Raw genomic sequence first — 21,792 nt, 5'->3', positions numbered from 1 at the left:
TATTCTATACTTTCTTGCGCATCTCCACATGAGCATGCGATCTACCACTGGGCCATTCCTCGCCCCTTCACATTGACATAGGATTACTGAAACCCTCTGACCAATCCTAAATTAGATATGTTAACTTGGACCTTCCTCACCATGTTCCCATTCTGCCTGGTCCCGCATGACATCCCTAGCACAGGGCTACACTTCCTTTCCCACCCCTATGGCCTCAGCAGACCAGCTTGCCCAAGACATCATCCCATCCCCTGCCCCACCCCTTTCCTACCCAACATAAACCCTTTCCAGCCTGCCTCTACCACTGAGACTCACTGCACAGCAGATACCTCTAGCTCACCGCACAGCAGATACCTCTAGCCCCCAAAAAGCTATACAGACCACACCCCCTGGCCTTCATACCCTCATGAACCTTACTACCAGCGACTCTTACCCCAGCACATGCTCATCAAGACTCGCCAGACTTAGATCTAGAACACATACCCTACGACTTTTCCCAGTTCAGGCAACAAACAAAACAGAACCACACCCAAACCTGCCTGTACACACATTATACCTCCGACTGACCAGACCACTCCCTACCTGAACGCACCCTCCCCTCACACCCTCATCAAAAAACCATGCCACACCACCGAAACAATCAAAGGTGCACCCATTAACGCGGGATCCGTAGTCGCCCATGCCTTAGATATAGCCGACATCATCTCCCTCAATGAACTTGATTTCATAGCTATTACCGAGACCTGGCCCCACCCTGCTCTAGCGCTAGCCATACCTAATGACTATACCATCTACCGCGCTGACAGACAAACAGCCAAAGGTGGCGGAGTAGCCACTATCGCAAAAAGCTCCCTCAACATAAGGCACATACAAAACCAATCCCTCCCTTCAGCAGAATTACTCACCATCAAACTATCTACATCCCACACAAGCACAATTACCGCCCACCTCATTTACAGACCACCAGGCCCCATACTAACCTTCAATGACAACATAGCTCTCTTACTCTACAAAAACACCAAACCCAACTCACGACTACTTATCGTAGGTGACTTTAATCTAGGTCTCAAAGACAAGAAAGATGATAAAGCTAACGCTGTCGCCAACACCATCTCTGAATTAGGATTCACCCAACACATCTCACAACCCACACACAACAAAGGTCGCATCCTTGACTGGATAGCTAATCTTAATTGCAATACCACCATCCTCTCCAACACACCATGCGCCTGGACTGACCACCACCTCATCACTTTCACCATCAACAAAGGTACTCAAACACTTGGGCCTCCACCCAATGCCCCACCCACGCTCACAAGAACATCAAAAACATCACAGTAGAGAAACTCCTCCCTCTACTCCAACCCATCATCGACTTCTCACCCACGACTACTTAGCCCACTGAACTAGTAGAGTTCTACAACACAACCATCCTTAAGGCCATAAACACTGTAGCACCACTTAAGCTACGGAAAGCCAAACCACGCGCACATCTTAATTCTTGGTTCACCTCTGAAGTAAAAATGCTCTGCAAATCCAAAAGACAAGCCGAATTAGCATGGAAACAATCACCATCCACCACTAATAAGACTTCCTACGCATTGGCCTCAAATACCTATAAGACGGCAATCATCCAGACAAAAAAAAAACATGTACAACGAAAGAATCTGCAATGCCAAATCCAATACCAAAGAGCTCTTCAACATCCTGAGAGACCTCAAATCCCCCTCCCCAATTCCAGACACATGCAACAAAGACATCTCCTGGTGCACAAACATACAGGAAGCTCTCTTAGGTAAAATTGCTATGTTACAAGCCAAAATCGAGTCTAAGAAAGAAAGCCTCACCTTCGCTGATAACACCGCCCCCTCCACCCATACCCACACCCCACAAAATAATGACAATAACCTTTTCGAATTTTCCACCATAACTATCAAAGAGGTCGAAGAAATAATCAACTCGCTGAAACCGTCCAAATGCCAAGGCAACACCTGCCCAGCCCCAGTCATCAAAGATGCAGCCAAACATCTTGCTCCCTTTATCACATCCCTCATTAACTCATCTTTCAAATCCAACATAGTACCCAACAACCTCAAGGACTCTTGGGTTCTTCCCTTACTTAAGAAGTCACCCTAGACCCAAGCATCCCCATCAACTATAGACCTATTACGACTGTACCCTTCCTCCTTAAAATCCTGGACAGAGCTGCCTACCTCCAGATACCGAACCACCTTGAGAAAAACAACTTACTAGGACTTAGACAATCAGGCTTCCACACTAAACACGGCACAGAGACTGCACTGATCGACCTTAAGACACAGATGGACAACATCAAAGACAATGGCAAACTAGCACTCCTTCTCCTCCTTGACTTATCGGCTGCCTTCGACCTGGTCAACCATGACATCCTCTGCAAACATCTATCCTCTGCAGCAACATTTTCAGACAATGCTAACGCATGGATCCAGTCCTTCTTGAACAACAGAACCATGAGGGTCTTCGCACCCACAGCCTCTGCCAAACCAGCCCCAGTCACATGCGGCGTCCCTCAGGGCTCCTGCGTCTCCCCCACACTATACAATTTGTTTACAAAACCCCTCTTCAACATACTGGACCGCTTGGGTGTCATCTATACCAATTATGCAGATGACACCCAAATACTGATCCCTTTAACAGGCGACTACTCCACAGACCTCACTGCTCTCAACAACATTTATTCCATTATACAAGAATGGATGGCCAAGCACGGCCTGTGCCTCAACGACGACAAGTCTGAGCTTCTTCTCCTAGGCTCCCAACCCAGACTCAACAAACTCAACAAACTCTACCAGGCATTCACTCTCAACGGCAATAACATCACCGTCTCCAACAGTGTCAAAACCTCAGGGATTTACCTCGATTCCTCCCTCACACTGACAAGACAGATTAACTCCATCTCATCCTCCACTTCTTACACCTGTAAGCTTATCCATTCCAGTAGACCTTACCTCTCACCGTCCAACTGCACCACCTTAGCTAGAGCGCTAGTCCTTTCCAAAGTCGACTACTGCAACACTCTATACTTGGGCACCAGCCTGAAAAACATTAACAAGCTGCAAGTTATCCATGCTCACATTTCTGACGTCAGACGCTCCTGCCAATGGCTATCTATACTGCAAAGAATTGAATACAAAACCCTCTCACTCACTCACAAATGCCTATCTAACCAAGCACCCAGATACCTATCAGACAACCTCACTCACCATACCCCAGCTCGTCCAAACAGATCAGCTCAAACACATTGCTTAAACATCCCCAGATATAAACTCCAAAAAGCAGGAGGCTCTAGCTTCCCTGTCCTTGCCTCTAAACTATGGAACTCACTTCCACTCAAGCTTAGATCTGAACCGTCCTTTCATAGATTTAGACACTGTGCCAAAACATGGCTACTGACCAAAGAAATGTAAAGCCCTCATCCTGAAACCATTAGCATGCCTTCAGCCTGCAACCTGTGCAAATTTGGCTTCCTTCACAAAACCCTCTACACTATCTGACAATGATTGATAATGCTCGAAACTCTCTGGACTGTCCACCAAAGGACCATGTTGTATTATATCTGTATATATGTAACTGCCTGATAATGTTCTAAACCTCTTTTACTGTCTTCCGCAAGACCATGTTGTATCATACTGCTATGTTGTATTCATCTTAAGCGCCTGATTGCCCCAGGGCCAGGCGGTGCTATACAAATAATAAACTAAACCTGCAAACCTTTCATATCTCCTTCCAGCTGCATTACACTAGCCAGAGCGCTAATGCTCTCAAACATTGACTACTGCAATACCCTCTTTCTCGGCAAGTCAGAACGCAACCTGAACAAACTATAGGTGCTTCAAAATAATGCCCTCAGAGCCGCCCTCAGTATGCCACGACACGCCCACATCTCCAGCATCAGGCAAGATGCTCACCGGCTCCCTGTACGAGACAGAATCACTCTCAGATCCCTTGTCATCGTCCACAAATTCCACTCCAAAGACGCGCCCAAATACCTGGCAGACAAGTTCCACAATCACACATCAACTAGACCAACCAGAACGCCATACTCACATTGCCTTTCCGTTCCCAAATTCTCCCTAAAAAAAGCAGGTGGCGCCAGCTTCCCGATCCTAGCTGCCAAACTATGGAACGCTATGCCACTAAACCTTAGAGCAGAACCCTCCTTTTGGACTTTTAGAGCCAAAACAAAAACATGTCTTTCCAACAAAAATTCTGCTTAATGTACTTCTTCTCTGCATGTCCTTGTCAACCATCTTGTAACCCAGTCTACTACACTTATTGTTGTTATTTCACAGTCTGTATTGTATATTTTTGCCATGTTGTAACTGCCTCTAAGTCTCCGGCGCCCGGCTACCCCAGGGTTCGGCGCGCGGTACAAATAAAGAAACTAAACTAAACTAAACTAAACTAAACTAAACTAAATCTATGCAGTAGAACTGTATATACAGATATATGACGGCATGCCATGCAAATAAGAGCATAATAGTAATAGTAGGAGGATATGCAAGGGTAGTGAGAGGGGGAGGTTGTGCGCTCGTACTGCGCAAAGTTTCCACCTGCAAGCTTGCAGAGTCACTCCCTGCGAAGGGATATCAAGTACTATGGGATGTCACGGCATCACGTGGGATAGAGTGCTTAAGCGCTTGTTTGTATGTGGATGCACAAACAGTCAATCAGGGACGGCTGGTGGAGCGGCTAGGCATCTGTTAGGGACGTCGCTGTTAGCACTCAGGATTTTACACTGTTAGGCATGTAGTGTTCAGCTCGTTTACCGTATGCTAGGCAGGTGACAGGCAAACGCAACATATGCACAATAGGGCTGATTATCAAAGCAACGCGTATTGCAGTATAAAGGCACAATGAGAGGGTGAGTACGCGACAGTGATAGAGGATGTGGCAATTACATGTACATTTGTACATGATAAATGACCGTAGCTACCGGTCGCAAACATAAATTGGAAGATCGAATTAGCAACTATGAATAAAACTCATTTGCGGTAGTAGCGCTCTATAGCTTACCTTATACATAAACGTCAATACAAGTCAACTGTTGCGTAGATTAGTTTGAATGCAGAGTTGTATTTCCTTCCTTTAAGGTTGTTTATAGTTGCAAATGGGAATATTGTACCTTTATTGACTACACAGGCAATCAATACTGCTCCCTATTAGCCCTTGTCTGCCTTATGCAGCTGGGTCACAGACGGGGGTCGTATAAGGAGGGTGAGGAACAATAACTACTGCTATTGATGTCTCTGGGGTCAATAATTCCGTAAGAGCATGAATTTGCAATTGATGTGCCCGATCTTCTCCCAGTCCCTCTTTCCCTTCTTTTGTAGTTACTGTGTTGCTCACTGTGAGTGTTTTCAAAGGTTGTCTTCGGGGATAGACTCCAAAGCACTATACTAGTAGGTATAGGACAAAGTTGATGGGCCATTCCAGGGTTAAGGCTAAAGCGTAAATGAAATAGTGAGTCTGCGAGCTGCACAGCTGGGGATTAATGGTGACCTGGACCCAAGGCCACCCGAAAAGATTTGATAATTGGTTGTGCTAATCCCTTGCTTTGGCGCTCAACGTTTTTCCAAAATTCAAGATGAAAGAAATTCCATGATACTCCAATATGATTGATACAAAAAACGTCATTTGCAATTTATTGTTGGATCTATCATAAAACAACAGCCTACACGTGTTTTGACCCCTCGGTTCATCATCAGGGATGTTATAATAAGTGAATGTCATATATCAACCAGTAAAATGACCCAACGATTATTACACAAAATGATCATGGGTATTAATCACCCATGCCCCAATATCATAGAAAGTGCAACCCGCATGTAACATTCACATGCACATAAATAACAACACATGATATTAGCAAAACAAAATTGCTGATTGAGAAAAACAACAATAATAAAACGCTGCAACGCAATAGGCATACCCACCACAAAAGAGGGGAAATGGACACACAAACAAAAAGACAAAATAAATGAACACTGAGTTACTTCCTTGCAGGATCACATGGTTGTAAACAGCAAAAATCCACAGTCAATGGTGCAACCACATGCTCGACCTCAAGTTGGATGTTAAGGAAGCAGAAAAAGACATATGTACTATAGATTCCTATTTGGTAAAATTAGAGCAGCCTCCAATCCTATGTTAGAATTATAGTTGTACTACAACAAACAGAAAATGAAGGTAGTAGGTTTAGCTGAGGTCACTTATTGTGAATTCAATACAACATAAACAGGCAAGGCTTCCAGGCAGGATCGTAGTCCTTGGTCCTTCCCTCTCTCCACTAGACTCATTCTTCCTGTTGTATAAAAAGCAACTCTCAGAATTTGAGATGCTTTGCTGTTGAGCCTGCTTACCTAGTTTTCGTAGATGTTGGCCGGAAGTCGTACTTGCCTGGGGTGCCTTGGTGGTCTAAATTTGAGCTAGTCTTCAGACTCTCTGATGGGTCGCAGTAAGGAGACGGACACAAGGTTGGTGGTTTCATAAATGCTTTTATTTAAATAATAAAACAGATTGGAAAAATGCCTTACTAGCCCTAACTCTATGACGGGTTTGCCTGCCTCAACAAAACGAACTAATGAGACAGTCTTTGTCAGAATGTCCAAAATAATAACCAGTGTCCTGTGTCGAAATCCTAATCTACTACAAAGGAGAAAATGAAGAGTCTCTCGGCTGCTCCTCCAGCCTCCCACAGTACCGTTGCAGCAAGTTGCAATGTGGAAAGCAAAGTGTAAAATGTTCCCAAAATAACAAAGTTCCACCAACTCAGTGTGGTGGTTTTGAGGTTGGTTGGGCTTGAAGACCTAATTTCCTTCCCCTGGTGTTTAGTGTTCACCTGCCAAGGGGGACAATCCACTCCCCCTGGTCGTTTATGTGGACCGCAATCATGTATAGTTACCTAAACAATGTTTCCTGTCTCTAGTAAAGTTGGCCTGTTTTTGGAATAGACTACTAAATAGTCTAAGCCTTTTTATAAAGTACTTCCTCTTAGTACTGGGACGAGGAAGAGTAGATTTTAATGATCCTCACATGTGTGCCAACTGTCCTCATTTGTATATCTTCACTTTTAAATGGATGTTTTTCCTGGCCACCCCACTAATCCTACATTTATATTCTTCCTTTATGACCCGTTGTCATGTATTGGTTTATCCATCCAAAACCCACTTTCCCCCTTGCATTGATTCAGCCTTGAGAATGTCCCTGATGAGTCGAAACACATGTCGGCTGACCTACTCAAATCACTGATTAAGTCCTTTACATTAAAAACGAGAAAAACTTTGTCTACCTTATCAGCACAAGAATTACAGGGTCCAACCCTTTCATGCTAATACAAGAGTTGTGAGAAACATTACGATGCTGCTAATTTAATTTGCCAAAACCTAAAACAAACCATATACCTAAAGACTCAGTGCTGTGCATGTTGATTCAGTCTCTAGTGCCCACTTTCACCTAGCTTCTTTCAATTATGCCTGGGACCTACCTGAGGAAATAGAGTTCTGTCCTCTGGTATGTTTCTAGGTGCGCTGTGGGGCCTTGAGTATGTGTATCTAGAAAGGAACTTGAGCGGCTCCTATTGTGAGGATAGGTGGATTTGAGGGCTGAGTGTGGAAAGCTGATGGAAGAAGTGTAAAGTTTGGATTGTGTTATTGTGTACTGGTAAGAGGCTGCAGATGCCATTCACCCGCAGTGCTTAAGTGGCTTTATCAATGTATTGTGAGAAACCAGAAGGTGTCTCACTTACCAGTCCTCAGGGATCTGTCATCCAGGTGGCCGGGGCACAGCCAGTGCTCTTGCATCCAAAGCCGGGGGGTGGGCCAGTGTGGGAGGATCACCTGATGGGTATCCTTGGGGAGTGGATGTGGGACACCTAATGGTGAGATGCAGTATCCCCCCCTTTAAAACCTTTAATCCCGCTTTCCCGATTAAGTACATGAGTTTTGTAACTCCCCCTGCATGAACACATATACATCCCCTTTGCACAATGGGGAAAGACAGACTCGAACAAGTCCCGGACTGTGGTCGAGCAGAGTCGGGCAATTATCTGGAACAACTCATACCTGAATTCCCTTTGCCTTCCCCACCTGGATAAAAGGCAGAGCACAGGAATACATTTTGAGCAGGCAAGGAACAGGACAGAGCACATGAAGGAGCAGCCTATTCCAGACCGCAACTGAATCGATGAAGCCAGACATAAAGTCATAGAACGAAACCAAGGAGGGTGATGCCCTTGGGAAAGCCGATCATTGTTTTCTGAACTTTGAGAAGTGAACGCAAAATACTAAGTAATAGAGTGGTCTGGCACAGCGTGTGTGCCCAATCAAAAGGTCTCTGCCTGAATGTATCCCGCTAATAGAACTTATGAAATATGAATATGATTTATGAGGAAGAGAATCAAAGTGGTCCTGCGAGGGTTCAAGTCAAATCCGTGGAACAATTGAAAGTCTTCGGTTTGCAGTGAACTGTGAACGTGAAATCAGAGTCTGAGACCGACGGAGGGGGCCTAAAAGTGACAAGCTGAAAGTGGTGTGCCATACAGAGGCCTGTATCAGACAGAGAAAGGCCTATGGTAAATTGTAAAGTGAAATGGGTGCCTGAGCCCGGTCAAAGGGGACTCAAAGTGGAAGTAAAAGTCTTTTGTTGTTTAAAACGGAAACTCCTGAGGAAAGGAACTTTGAACAATCTTTGTTGAACTTTCGTCTTGCAACGGAGAAGCCTTCCTTGATTGAGCAAAAGACTTTTGGTTGCGGGGAGCTGATATATGAACTGGAACCGTGCCCTTGTGCTTAGCCAAGCTGAATGTTTTTCAAGCCCAAGTGTGCCGCCTTGTCCCGTGGTAAAAACGTGGGGAAGGGGAACCAACTATCCAGTCATCCTGACATATTGTTTAATGACACACTTTTTGTTGTTTACATTATTTTCTACACTGTTTATTGTTTATAAGTAGGGATCGGCAATAGTTTTTTTTAGTAAAGGCCCTTTCATTTTGATGGAGACACTACTAGGACTGCATTATCTTTATTTTATGGTCGTAACTTGCTCCCATTAGGTTTAGATAGGTGTTTCTCCAACCCTGTGAAGTTCAATAAACACCCTTGAACTGTGATCACTTGTGTCTGTACTACCATGCCTTCCTTACAGTATGTAGTGTAAGATGGAAAGTATGAGGTTGAGTGGGTTAGAGAAGGGCACAAACTTTCCAAAGTGCAACATGGCATAAAATGCCATAGCAGACAAGTGGCACAACAATGCACCAAGAAGATACACTGCAAGATGTAGAAAAACATTTGAGGCGTTGCATGCCCACCCTCACCACATCACTGTCTCCCACAGCCAGCTCACACACATACCCTCCCTTTCTACCACTGTCTATCAAAGAGGCACACCCAATCCCGTGCATGCCAAGGAAAGTTGAGTGGTATACAATGAGGCTGGGGGCGAAAAGGGGCCATGGCGCATTGGCCTTGATCTATTTAGCTATGTTCCAGAGATGTGAAATGCAACTTGAGGCCCAATATAGAGATAGATTAATGCAATGCAGGACACAGTCCAGTGATAATTCCAATGCTCCCCACAGCTAAACTGCGATAAGGAAACATACAAAAGGAGTTTGTAGTCCAGAAGGTCACATCTTTGTTGCACATTTCAAGAGAACAAATTATTGGCAGACATCTAAGTGGAATGCTGCAGTGACGATCTTTTTCAGGTCTGATATTGCCTGATGAAAGTTAGGGCTTGAGGGAGACATGCATTCAACAAAGTTGCTATAGTTTAGTAAATTAGCAGGTGTTCAGTGATTTTCAGAATGTTAGGTGCTACTAAGTTTCGAAATTCCCCTTCAAAGTAAGTTTCAGTTTGACTCTCAAATTAGAGAAAGTGGAGCCTTTGTGTCTCTTTTTGTTGTATCAAGAGCTATTTAGGAGTAGATCGTGACTGGATCTTAAGGGTTTCCTCAGGTTGTAAGTAAGGAGTGATGTTCTGGGTCTACAGCAAAATACAGAGAAAAAAAGACTGAATATACATTTAGGGCACATTCGGCCTGGTAGAAAAGACTGAGGCCCATAATACTGAACAAGGGGAGCGAGGGTTGCGGGGTGTCCCTCGCTCCCCTAGTTCGGTATTCTGGTCTGCGGTGGTTGCGAGGGTGTCCCCTGCATATAATAAATGGCCAGCAGGGGACAAACTACCAAAATCCCCAAAACTCGAATTACAAAATGCGATCAAGTGGGCTTCACCATTTTGTAATTCAAGCTTTTGGGATTCGGTTTCATAATGTAGATCCGATTTTCGTTTGTATGATTTCAGCTTTATGGCACTGCAGGGTGTGGTGGACTATGTAAAGAGCTTAAAAGTGTATTCTTTTATTAACCGGTAAACAGTGAAGACTTGGCAGCACTGGTGTGATGTGACTTTTTTGGTCGATACATAGTAACATTATTGTACCTGTGTTCTGAATTTGTCGCAGTGTCTCAAATTGGTTCACCAGGATGATCTATTTTTGATAGGCGAGTTATTTGACTGCGAGTGCACTATGTAGAAGGTGAGGAAGGCAATGTCCGTCTGACCGAGTGCAGGTGACAAAATACTTTTTGACAAACACATTGATTTTGGTTCCAGTGTTAGTAAGCTCTCCATTAGGATGCCTAAGTCTTGAACCCTTTTGGGCATGTGACTATCTGTCTGGACAATGGTATTGTTGATCTACAGGGTGACGTTTGTTTTGGCCTGGTTCACTCCAGATCTCTGGACGCAAAAGTAGTCATGCCAAAGGAAGTGGTGGTTGCACTATGATGTGGAAACTCGTAATGTATATAAACAAGCAGTGCTACGTTACCATAAGATGATCCTAGCGGAAAAATCAAAATGTGCTGCAAATCGAATAACAGAAGCATCTTGCTCCACTAGGGAACTGTTTCTAGGGAACTGTTTTTAGTGGCAAAATAATTGTCAGTCTACCCATCTAAAAGGCAAGATAAACTGCCAGGTGCACAACTGCAATGTAATGCAATTAGCAAATTATGTTGTGACAAAATTCAAGATATCCACAAAGCCATTACAAGCAGTCAAACTGCAGTGGAGGAGGAGCGGCTCCAGGAGCTGCCCGCAAGGGAACCTACTATTCCTATTTTGGCAAATATTTCTGTCTAGAGCCTATAGATGACAATGTTATGCTTAAGGCTCTGCATGGCCTGAAATTGGCCTCTCCCTTTGATGCTGTACCAATTTGTATCTTGAAAGCCCTTCCACAGAGGGCCATTGGCATCTTTACAGTGGTCCTATAGCACTCTTTTACTGTAGGTGAAGTTCCTGCTGCTTTGAAGCATGCAGTGGTTACCCCCTCTTAAGTCAGGAGTCAATTTTTATACCTATGCCAATGACACACAGTGTTTTGGTTGGACTCCCCCCAACAGAACCCCCTTGGAAAACTCTGTGACTTCTTCGATAAAATAGGTAACTGGATGTCAGTGAACTGGTAAAAGCTGAATGGTTCTGGTGTTCGGTCCCCAAAAGGCGGACAACCTCTGGAACTCTCAATATTGGCCTGACTCACTGGACCCATGCCCTGTGGCCTGTGCATCTGTGAAAAGCCTTGGGGTGAGGCATCTGCCCAATGGCTCGCGAGAGGCACAGATCTCCGCTATTTGTAGTGCTGGGTTTGGAAAACAGAATGTTTTGCGGAAAATTCTACCTCTGTTACCCCCAGTCAGTCAAACAATGTTGGTAACATCTATATAATAGGGTCACTTGACTACTGCAAAAGGTATATATCTGGGACAACCCAGCAGCAAGACTGGCACTTATGGCACGGCATCTGTCCCCTTCTACAGCCCTTTGCATCGCCTGCACTGGCTCCCGGTGGCAGCACGGATCGAGTTTAAGATATTCTGTGTCATCCACCGGGCTGTGCACAATGTTGGCCCAGAGTATCTAAAAAATAAGATAGTACGTTACTGTCCAGCCGACAGCTACACTCCGCCCCTCACTTACTCCTTAAGATACCAAGGTGACTAATGGAGAGATTGACAGAGTGTTATCTGTTACCACTGTTAATGTCACAGATTGTTCTATACGTTAGGACACATTTCTGGACTAGTAAGATTCAAGTATACTCTCACATGGGTAGACAGCTGAATTTCCAGTGGAGAAACAGATGCAGCAGTAAAGGACCTCCCGGACCACCCTATCCCTCCTCACCCGGAAAGTACAGACCAGGGAGAAAGGACACAACAGCCAGGGAAACCCTCTGGGGAAGAAAACCCTGTGTTGAGGTAGGTAGGGAACTTCTGAATCAATTCTTGAGGACGGTTTCCACAGGTTGAATGATGTGATGCTTGTAGCGGGGGAACTTCCTCTACTGAGAGTAAACAACCCTAATCATGATGAGGGGACAAGCTCCAATCCCAGGCACTGAACTGTCCGGGGCCGGCAGAGCTTAGGAGAAAGGATTCCTATAACAGACAGAGAGGATATAAATCTAGAGAAATGGTGCTACCAGGAGATGGATGGATTTCCTAACGATCGGAAGATGAAACTCACTTTAGGAAGCTCACGGAAAGGGTTATACAATGCCAAATGAGAGCGAGATTGAGTAATATGGTTTGGTTGATTGATGGCCGACGTGGGAAACAACAGAGGGATAAGGGCGAAGGGAGAGAGCCGCTGCGAAGACCTGGACAGAAGGGAAACACAGAGATAAAAGTTACTGGCAGGGAAGAAGGTCCTAGGAAAAGGCGGATATTAGAAGTGCACCTAGAAGCGAACTCACGGAGCGCCAGATCCACCAGTAGCGACGCATTGGAGAGCTGATCCTCGTTCAGTATATGGAATCATGTGAGCAATCGCCGGCATCTCTTGCGGACGTGAAAAAGCTGTACTGCTGCAATCCGCACAGTCCACCAGGCTGCCCGCCATATTGGATGTGCTCATCCTAGTCGATCCACATAGGCGACTGCGATGCCAAAGTGACCAGCGGCCAATACGTGTAACAGTATGCCCCCTCCTCAGGGGCGGCAACCCCGGTTTCCTCGGATGTAACCGGTAAAAACGCTGCACCAAACGGGGAGCGTGCACTCCAGAAGCCGGTTACCATGACCTTTCTGCAGGGTAATACCCTTTCCAATCAACAGGAAATTGCAGCCAACCTCTATGATATTGGGAATCACAAATGCTGCCTACCTCAAATTCAGGACCCATCTAAGCCATCACCGGAGGAGGATGTGCCGTAACAGATTGTCGAAAATGATCCTGTACTGCCAACTTGATCTGAGACAGATGAAACACCGGATGTATGCGTGACCATGAAGAGGGCAATGCCAGTTTCACTGCTGCTGCGCCCACCAAGGATACCACCTTGAAAGGCCCGAAGAACCTAGGAGGCAGTTTAGATGGAACTAAATGACGGGAAAGGAACCGAGAAGCTAACCAAACCGAATCTCCTAAAGTAAGTGCAGGAACATCTCGGCGATGACGATCGGTATAACTTATAGCCCGGTCTTGAGCCGCTTGAAGTGACAACCTAGCGAGTCTATGTCATTTTTGTATGTCAGTTATGAGACTGTCCACCCCAGGACAGCTGGAAGGGGGGAGTAGTCACTGAAGGTACAAACGAAGGGTGATATCCATATGAACAGTGAAAGGGACTGGTTTGCAGGGCAGAATGTCTGGCATTGTTGTAGGCAAGCTCCGCCAATGGTAGCAAGTCTACTGATATCCTGAGCGGCCGAAACGAAACATCGTAAGTAACCCTCTAAGGTTTGGTTAAGACGTTCTGTCTGCCCATTTGTCTGGGGATGATATCCTGAGCTTAGAGCTTTCCTGATCCCCAATACATGACAGACCTTTTGACAGAAGAGTGAGGTGTATTGGGGACCCCTGTCTGATACTATGGTATCCGGGAGGCCGTGTCGGGAAAATATTTCAGAGAGGAATTTTTTGGCCATCTGTGCAGCTCCAGGTATCTTGAGCAACGGGGTAAAACAAGCCAATTTGGTGAAATAGTCTATGGTGACCATGATGGTGGTATGTTTACAAGAGGGAGGAAGGTCTACAATAAAAAGTCTGTAGCGATAACTTGCCATGGTCTATCAGGGATAGGCATAAGGGTTAACAAGCCCAAAGGTGGTAATCGTGATGTCTTCGATTGTAAACACACCATCCACGCCGATACATAATCTTGAACATCAGATCGAAGTCCGGGCCACCAGAAATGACGTTGAACAAGATCTAAGGTAGGTTGAGACCCTCGATGGCCTGCAGCCCAGGAATCATGGCACATCTGCAGGACTTCCTTCTGTAGCGACAGGGTTGGGACCAAGACTTGTTTCCCGTGAAAGAAATAATCACATTCCTTGATAAGGTGATGAGTAGATGCAATTTCTTCACATAATTGCCTGTGCTGAGAGGTAGCTAGTTTGAGTTCTTGAAGAAAGTCAGTAATAACCGCGATAAATTTATCGTTAGGAAACAATTTTTCAGAGCAGAATCTGGTTGTAGGAGTATCTTTGCGGGAAAGGGCATCTGCCCTTAGATTTTGTTTCCCTGGAAGGAAAGTGAATTCCATCCAAAAAGGTAGGAAAAAATCAGGAGAATGGGACCCTTTTTTTCCAGAGTCGGGTAGTGGGTAAAATTATCTCCGAAAAGCAAGGAATGAATTTACGATAAAAATTTGCGAATCCCAAAAATCGCTGCATTTCCTTAATGCTAGATGGGGAAGGCCACTTTAACACTGCAGATACTTTCTTGGGGTCCATAGATATGCCCTGAGCAGGCAACTAAAAGCCCAAATAGGTAACTTGATCTTGATGGAATTCACATTTCTCTGCTTTGCAGTAAAGATGGTTGGACTGGAGACGATCTAGGACGATGTTAACATGTTGGACGTGTTCTTCTTTGTCTGTAGAAAACACCAAAATGTCATCTAGATATACGATGACGAAATGTAAAAGAATATAAGCGAACAGATGATCCATGAACCGTTGGAAAATAGCTGGCGCAATAACCAGACCAAACGCCATTACATGATACTCATACTGTCCAAACGGTGTCCTGAAGGCTGTTTTCCACTCATCCCCGAGAGCGATGCGAATGAGATGATAAGCCTCTCAGAGATTCAATTTGGTATAAACAGAAGCCCCCCAGACAGCTTCTAAAATATAGGGTATCAAAGGCATCAGATACTTATCCGCTATAGTGATCTTGTTAAGGCCTCGATAATCAATACAGTTCATCAGAGTCCTTCTTGGGAATGAAAAATAAGGAGGCACCCGCAGGGGAGACTGATTCTGTAATGAGACCATTCTGTATATTGGCTTGAAGATATTCCTTGAGAGCAGTCTTTTCTCGCTGGGAGAGCACATACATTCGTCCAAAGGGAATTGGCTGATCTGGAAGTAGAGCGATATGACAATAGTCTCTCCGGGGGGGGGGGGTAGGGAACCTGGGTGTCAAGAACACAGATTGATACTTTTGATGGCATTCTGGGATGGTCCCTAGCTGGCTAATGGATGGTACCACTGAAGGGTTGGAGCCCTCAGTTGGAATCTGTACTCCTACAGATTCACGAGACATGCAATGATGTACACAATATTCCGACCCTAGGAAAAGAGTACCAGCTGTCCAGTTTATAAATGGGTTATGAACCCGTAACCAAGGAAGGCCTAAAATTACCGGGAAATGGGTGCCCTTTATTAGGTCGAAAACTAGGGTCTCTTTGTGCGATGCAATCATACAAGTGACTGGTCTAGTCTGTTCCCGAACGGGCCCGGAGCTTAAAGGGCTACCATCTACACCTTGAATGGGAGTGATAAATGTTTTGGAGACTCAAGCAATCCCATTTTCTGTGGCCCATTTATCATCTAGAAAATTTCCAGCTGCACCGCAATCAATTAAAGCAGGTATACCCTGCAGGACTTGATCAGGTAATATTATTGTTAAGGATAGAACTACCATAGTCTGGTTAGCTGAAGAGGCTTCTAGGGACAAACCCATTCTATGTGAGGAACCTTATTTGTGTACTCCTACCGTGGTTCCCCCTACGGTAGGGTCTTGGAGTTTCCCGACCCTGGAATTCGAGCTCGGTGTGGAGGAACAACCGGGCAATCTCGCAATATATGCAATGATGATCCACAATACATACACAAACCTAGTGACCTTCGCCTTTTGCTCTCATTTGCGGATAGTGGACCTCTCACTGATCCTATTTGCAAGGGTTCTTCGGCTGGGATCTGCTTACTAGTTGTTGGAGGACATTCCGTATGTGATCGGATCCCTCTACCTTTCCTTCTTTCTAGGGAGCGCTCTTGTAAGCGATATTCTATCTGCATCGTGAGGGTTATCATGTCTGCCAGGTTTGCTGGACGAGGGACCTTAGAGACCTCGTCCTTGAGCTCATCAGAGAGTCCCCGTCTGAATAAAGTAAGAAGCCCATCATCAGGCCAACCAGTCTCGGATGATAACTGTTTGAATTGGGTAATATAGGATAGAAGATCATTGTTGCCCTGTTTAAGATCAAGGAGCCTCTCTTGAGTTGCTACCGAAATCTCTTGTCTGCTAAACATTGATTTAAGGCTGTTAGTAAAGGCTGGGTAAGAATCAAGAATAGCATTGCCAGAGGTGACTAATGGAGTGGCCCAGGCTAAAGCTGGTCCCGATAGATGAGATATCACGAAACCCACTTTATCCTTATCGGTTGGGAAGAAGCGGGATTTGAAAGTAAATTGGACAGTGCAAATTTCTAAGAACTCCTTGAGTTTGTGTGGGTCCCCATTATACTTGCCAGTGTGCAACGTAGATGGGGGTGTCTCCGAAAATGCTTGGGCAACTTGTTGCCGTAACTGAGCATTATCCTGCTTAAGGGACTGCATTTCCAATTACATCGACTACATAGCAGCCATAGGTTGCTGCATTTGTTGTTCCATTGAAACCGCTGTCTGCCCAAATTATATGGCGTCGCTGTTATCTGTTACCACTGTTAATGTTACGGGTTGTTCTATACGTTAGGACAAATTTCTGGACTAGTAAGAGATGACACTTAGGAGTAGATTCAAGTATACTCTTACCTGGGTAGACAGCTGAATTTCCAGTGGAGAAACAGATGCAGAAGTAAAGGACCTCCCGGACCGCCCTATCCCTCCTCACCCAGAAAGTACAGACCAGGGAGAAAGGACACAACAGCCAGGGAAACCCTCTGGGGAAGAAAACCCTGTGTTGAGGTAGCTAATGGAACTTCTGAATCAATTCTTGAGGACGGTTTCCACAGGTTGAATGATGCGATGCTTGTAGAGGGGGAACTTCCTCTACTGAGAGTAAATGACCCTAATCATGATGAGGGGACAAGCTCCAATCACAGGCACTGAACTGTCCGGAGCCGGCAGAGCTTGGGAGAAAGGATTCCTATAACAGACAGAGAGGATATAAATATAGGGAAATGGTGCTACTAGGAGATGGATGGATTTCCTAACGATCGGAAGATGAAACTCACTTTAGGAAGATCACGATGCCAAATGAGAGCAAGATTGAGGAATATGGTTTGGTTGATTGATGGCTGACGTGGGAAACAACAGAGGGATAAGGGTGAAGGGAGAGAGCCGCTGCGAAGACCTGAACAGAAGGGAAACACAGAGATAAAGTTACTGGCAGAGAAGGAAGTCCTAGGAAAAGGTGGATATTAGAAGTGCAACTAGAAGCGAACTCACGGAGCGCCAGATTCACCAGTAGCGACGCATTGGAGAGCTGATTCTCGTTCAGTATATGGAATCACGTGAGCAATCACTGGCGTCTCTTGCGGACGTGAAAAAGTTGTACTGCTGCAAACCGCACAGTCCACCAGGCCGCCCGCCATATTGGATGTGCTCATCCTAGTCGATCCACATAGGCGACTGCGATGCCAAAGTGACCAGCGGCCAATACGTGTAACACAGAGATCCTAAACTGTCAAGTACCTGTAGAACAATGGGAGGCATGGGTTGGTGCCTTATTTATTAATTGCAAAGGTGGACCTCAGTTTACATCTCCTACAGAAACATTTTCTTTGACGTCTCTATGGGACCCCTGAATGGATGCGTGATCTGGGCTTGTTTCATAATGACCGTTGCTGGGGGTGTTAGGGTGAGGAGAGGTCTGCGTCACATGTTCTGGGGCTGTGGCAGGCTCAAAGGGATTTGGATTGATGTTATGAACAAACTGAACTTGGTAGTAAATGGTCACATGATTGGGCATCCGGCTTTGGCTATTCTCCGCCCTCGGGTGAATGACGCATGCATCAGCGAAGGCAGCAGCAGGGCTCTAGTCGTAGCAAAGAAGCAGATACTGCAGGTAAAAAGACACAGAAAAAGACACAAATGTAAGACCGAACCCTTGATCTCCAAGTACTGCAAAACGTAGAAGTTAAAGTATGCGAGGCGAGACAGACAGGACCTCCATTTGGATAAATTGGTGTAATTTAATGAGACATATGAGTGACAAGTGGAGTCAGGGACCCTACAATTCCTGTTTTTTGCTACAGATAAACAAACAGTAACTCTGGCTGTATCATGTTGGGGGTGGGGTTTGTGTGTTTGAATGTTGGGTAGATCTGTGCATGTTGCTTGTTGTGTTGTTATCCATGGAATCTGCACTGTGGGACAGGAATGTATTGATAATGACCATACTTCTGTCTAGGAAATCCTGAAGGTAGAGGGCGGATTAAGCTGTTGTACACGCATTAGTTCAACCTGCAGGTTATGTCAAAGCTGTATTTGTTTTATACAGCAGCGAGTGTTGCAAATGTTCCTCACTATCCCTACCCTCCCTCTCACAAACTGCTCTGTTGTTCCATGTTATCTATCCATGTTATCTATCTGTATAGTAACATTTTTAAAAGAATTGTAAACAAAATGAAAATGCTATTACTCAGGCGTGCATTCAGGGCTGCCTGAACAGGCAAACTGATGACACCATTCCTTGCTGGTTGGCCAGGAAAGTCTGAGGGTCTCAATTGGTATGGCAAGCAACTATCAGGTGACCATGGTCAGGCCAACTACACTCAGTGGGATTCCGAGATGATGACAGTGGAATGGATGATAAATGGAGCATCGTAGGGAAATAATCAGTGTAATTTGGAAGGCGTGTGTCCTCAAACCGGATGAAAAGAGTCTCTAGCACTTCTTAGTGTTAATAAATGCCCTAACTGTTCAGTAGTTGGGGTGCACGTGGGATGGATGGATGGATGCATGCATGCATGCATGAATGGATGGACGGACGGACGGGTGGATGAACAGAAGAATGCCTGGAAGGACAGACTGTAGTTGGATGGAATGGCTGTGATGGATGAATGCATCTTCTTGTTAACTTCACCAACACATTGATGTTTAAACCATTAGCTTAATATTGCATTCGCTGGAGCAACACATTTTTACCAAACATTATGAGCAGGGATAGAAGACACAGTTGCTGGGGAGCACAACTTGTGATGACATTTTCTTTCTTTTTTTTCAGATTCTCTAAACACTGAAGATTGTCTTCTGTTCTAACTGCCATACCTCTGACATGATCCTAATTTCCAAGGGACCAGCCCCAGAATGTAGGCCCTTTCAACTGCTGTATGTATGGCGATGCCAAATAACCAAAGTTTACACTTGCGTCGAGCCCAAGTTTTGAAGGTGTTATACAGCAAACTTCACCCAAGGCTTTCTGGACTGGTGGTGGAAAGCTCAGGGCTAAATGTTTTAGTCTCAATTTGGCCAACATAACCTGTGTTCCGTTGGAGCTTGAAACAAGGATGACCACTACCAATTGTGCACTACCTATAAAATATAAATCCCACCCTTTAAAATCCTTGTCTATATGTGCTACATAAGAACTGTAGTTGTCAATATTAAATATATGTATTAAATGTGCCTCCTGCAGTGTTCATCTGTACGATCACAGGTTCACCATAGTCTGTTTTATGTCCTTGACACCCACCAACACCTTCATGCAGAGAATGTCCAATTTGCACTTGCACTGATGCCTGCTGGCACCAGCGCACTACAAATAGATAAATAAATAAATACAAATGTGCAGGACTGGTAATGCTTCCAAGTGATGTCAGACTCCTGTGAACACTCCCTGGCCTAACTCAAGGAGAAGCATTTCATTTAAAATTCCCATATGGGGTTAGAGTGCAGAGCTACCTAAAGATACCATAAGGGAACTACAAATGAAAATCTACATTGAAAATCTCTGATTTTGAAAGATTCTGCTATGGTCTGCATGCACCCTGTGCTAGTCCTGCACTGTGACACCAATAATTCTGCTGTGCTTCTCCTATTATGGATCAATAAAGCTGCTTTTAATAAGCAAAAGTATGTTTTGTAACAAGGTATATTTTGTTATAAATAAAACTGTAATTTTTGTAACAGTCTTTTTCTGGTTATCGTGTTTTGTCATGGGTTGTCATGTTGTGACTATGCACCTAGTTTCTCATCTCCAAAGTAATGTGTTCCTTCTCAGATAGATTTTGTCCTCTTCATTATTACAATAAACGAATATCTTTATGACAATCCAAAAAGCTTCCCGTGTGCATCCAAACAATTTTATCCCCGTCCATACAGCATAGATCCTCCATTATGACAATCACCCCAGGATACAGGCTCAATCTCAGAACCAGTATCATTCATGAATTGACCAAAACTGGCAAGGGTGCCACAAAATTATAGTCTAATGTGTTACTTTATGTTACATGACATAACGTCAAAGCATGCTATGTCACAACATGTTATGCCATGCCATACCATTTAATGTTAAAGTGCATCTTTGTCACTTAAGTGCATGTCTTTGTGCCATCTAGCCCACTACACCTGGAGACCACTCCAGCGGGATGTTGGTTGCGTGTACAGATCTCCTCAACATATAATTTGATGAGACATATGTGATGGGATCATGTGAAATTTGCTATGTCAAACACAGGATGAGGCCTGATGCACCCTAACCCGCATTTCCTCACATAAAATAAGCGCAGGAAAGCCACCAAAAAGTAAGGGCTAAAAGGTTAAAAAGGAAAGGAAGAAGCTTGTCTCACGAAGCCTCTCAACTGAGTCCATAGACTTCACACGATTTTCTGTAGACAGAAATAAAATAAATATGTATGCACGGTTTGGGTTTAAAATATCAACAAGTGTACTTGTATACTGTTCTTATACCGCGCAAACCTCTCATTACATCAATTCCGATATTTGAGAAGCAAGACAGTAGAAACCCTATGAATTACCGACTGATATTGACTTTTAAGATATACTAGAACAGCATATGTCACGCCAGGAACGGCTAGTACTATATATAAAATAACACAGCCACGTAAAACAAAGAATTTTCTGGAGTGAACTTGCAGTGGTGACTACTGGGGGTGCTATGGCATTTGTGACTTGGCTGAAATAGCCTAATTTACTTTACATTTGTACATATGTATATATAGATTATATAGTCACAGTTGTGACTCTATAGTTAAAGTTACATTGCATGTTTTATGTTAAAATCGAAAAATACTTTCTCCTATAAATTAAATGCCTGTAGATGGATCCTCATCGCGATTGGCAAGCTACTAAACCTGAGAGACCCGATTGAGCGGGAAAAAGTAGATAAAAGGCACTTTTTAATATGCATACCATGGAGCATCTTCAAGAAATGGAAAGTTTATTGCTCGAGTTCCCCAGATTGGTCACTTCAATTTTCGAGGTCTTTGGCACACAAATACTTTACTGTCAGGTTGTGTATGCTTCCCAAATTGTGATAATT

The 21,792-nt window shown here is 44.5% G+C and overlaps 1 protein-coding gene across 2 annotated transcripts in view; it reads left to right on the top strand.

Moving 5' to 3' along the window:
* Positions 1-20,422, top strand: part of P2RX1 (purinergic receptor P2X 1) — a 443,061-nt gene extending 422,639 nt beyond the window's left edge. For both annotated transcript variants that reach the window (XM_069614712.1, XM_069614713.1), the window contains one exon: positions 19,516-20,422. The gene's annotated coding sequence lies outside the window, so the exon portion shown is untranslated. The remainder of the gene's footprint in view (positions 1-19,515) is intronic.
* The last annotated feature ends 1,370 nt before the right edge of the window (positions 20,423-21,792 follow it).

The sequence above is a fragment of the Ambystoma mexicanum genome, chromosome 9 (assembly GCF_040938575.1).
Source record: "Ambystoma mexicanum isolate Mex_15411 chromosome 9, UKY_AmexF1_1, whole genome shotgun sequence".
Lineage (NCBI taxonomy): Eukaryota > Metazoa > Chordata > Amphibia > Caudata > Ambystomatidae > Ambystoma > Ambystoma mexicanum.
The sequence above is the reverse complement of the archived record's forward strand: the minus strand, read 5'-3'. Positions and strand labels throughout refer to the sequence as shown.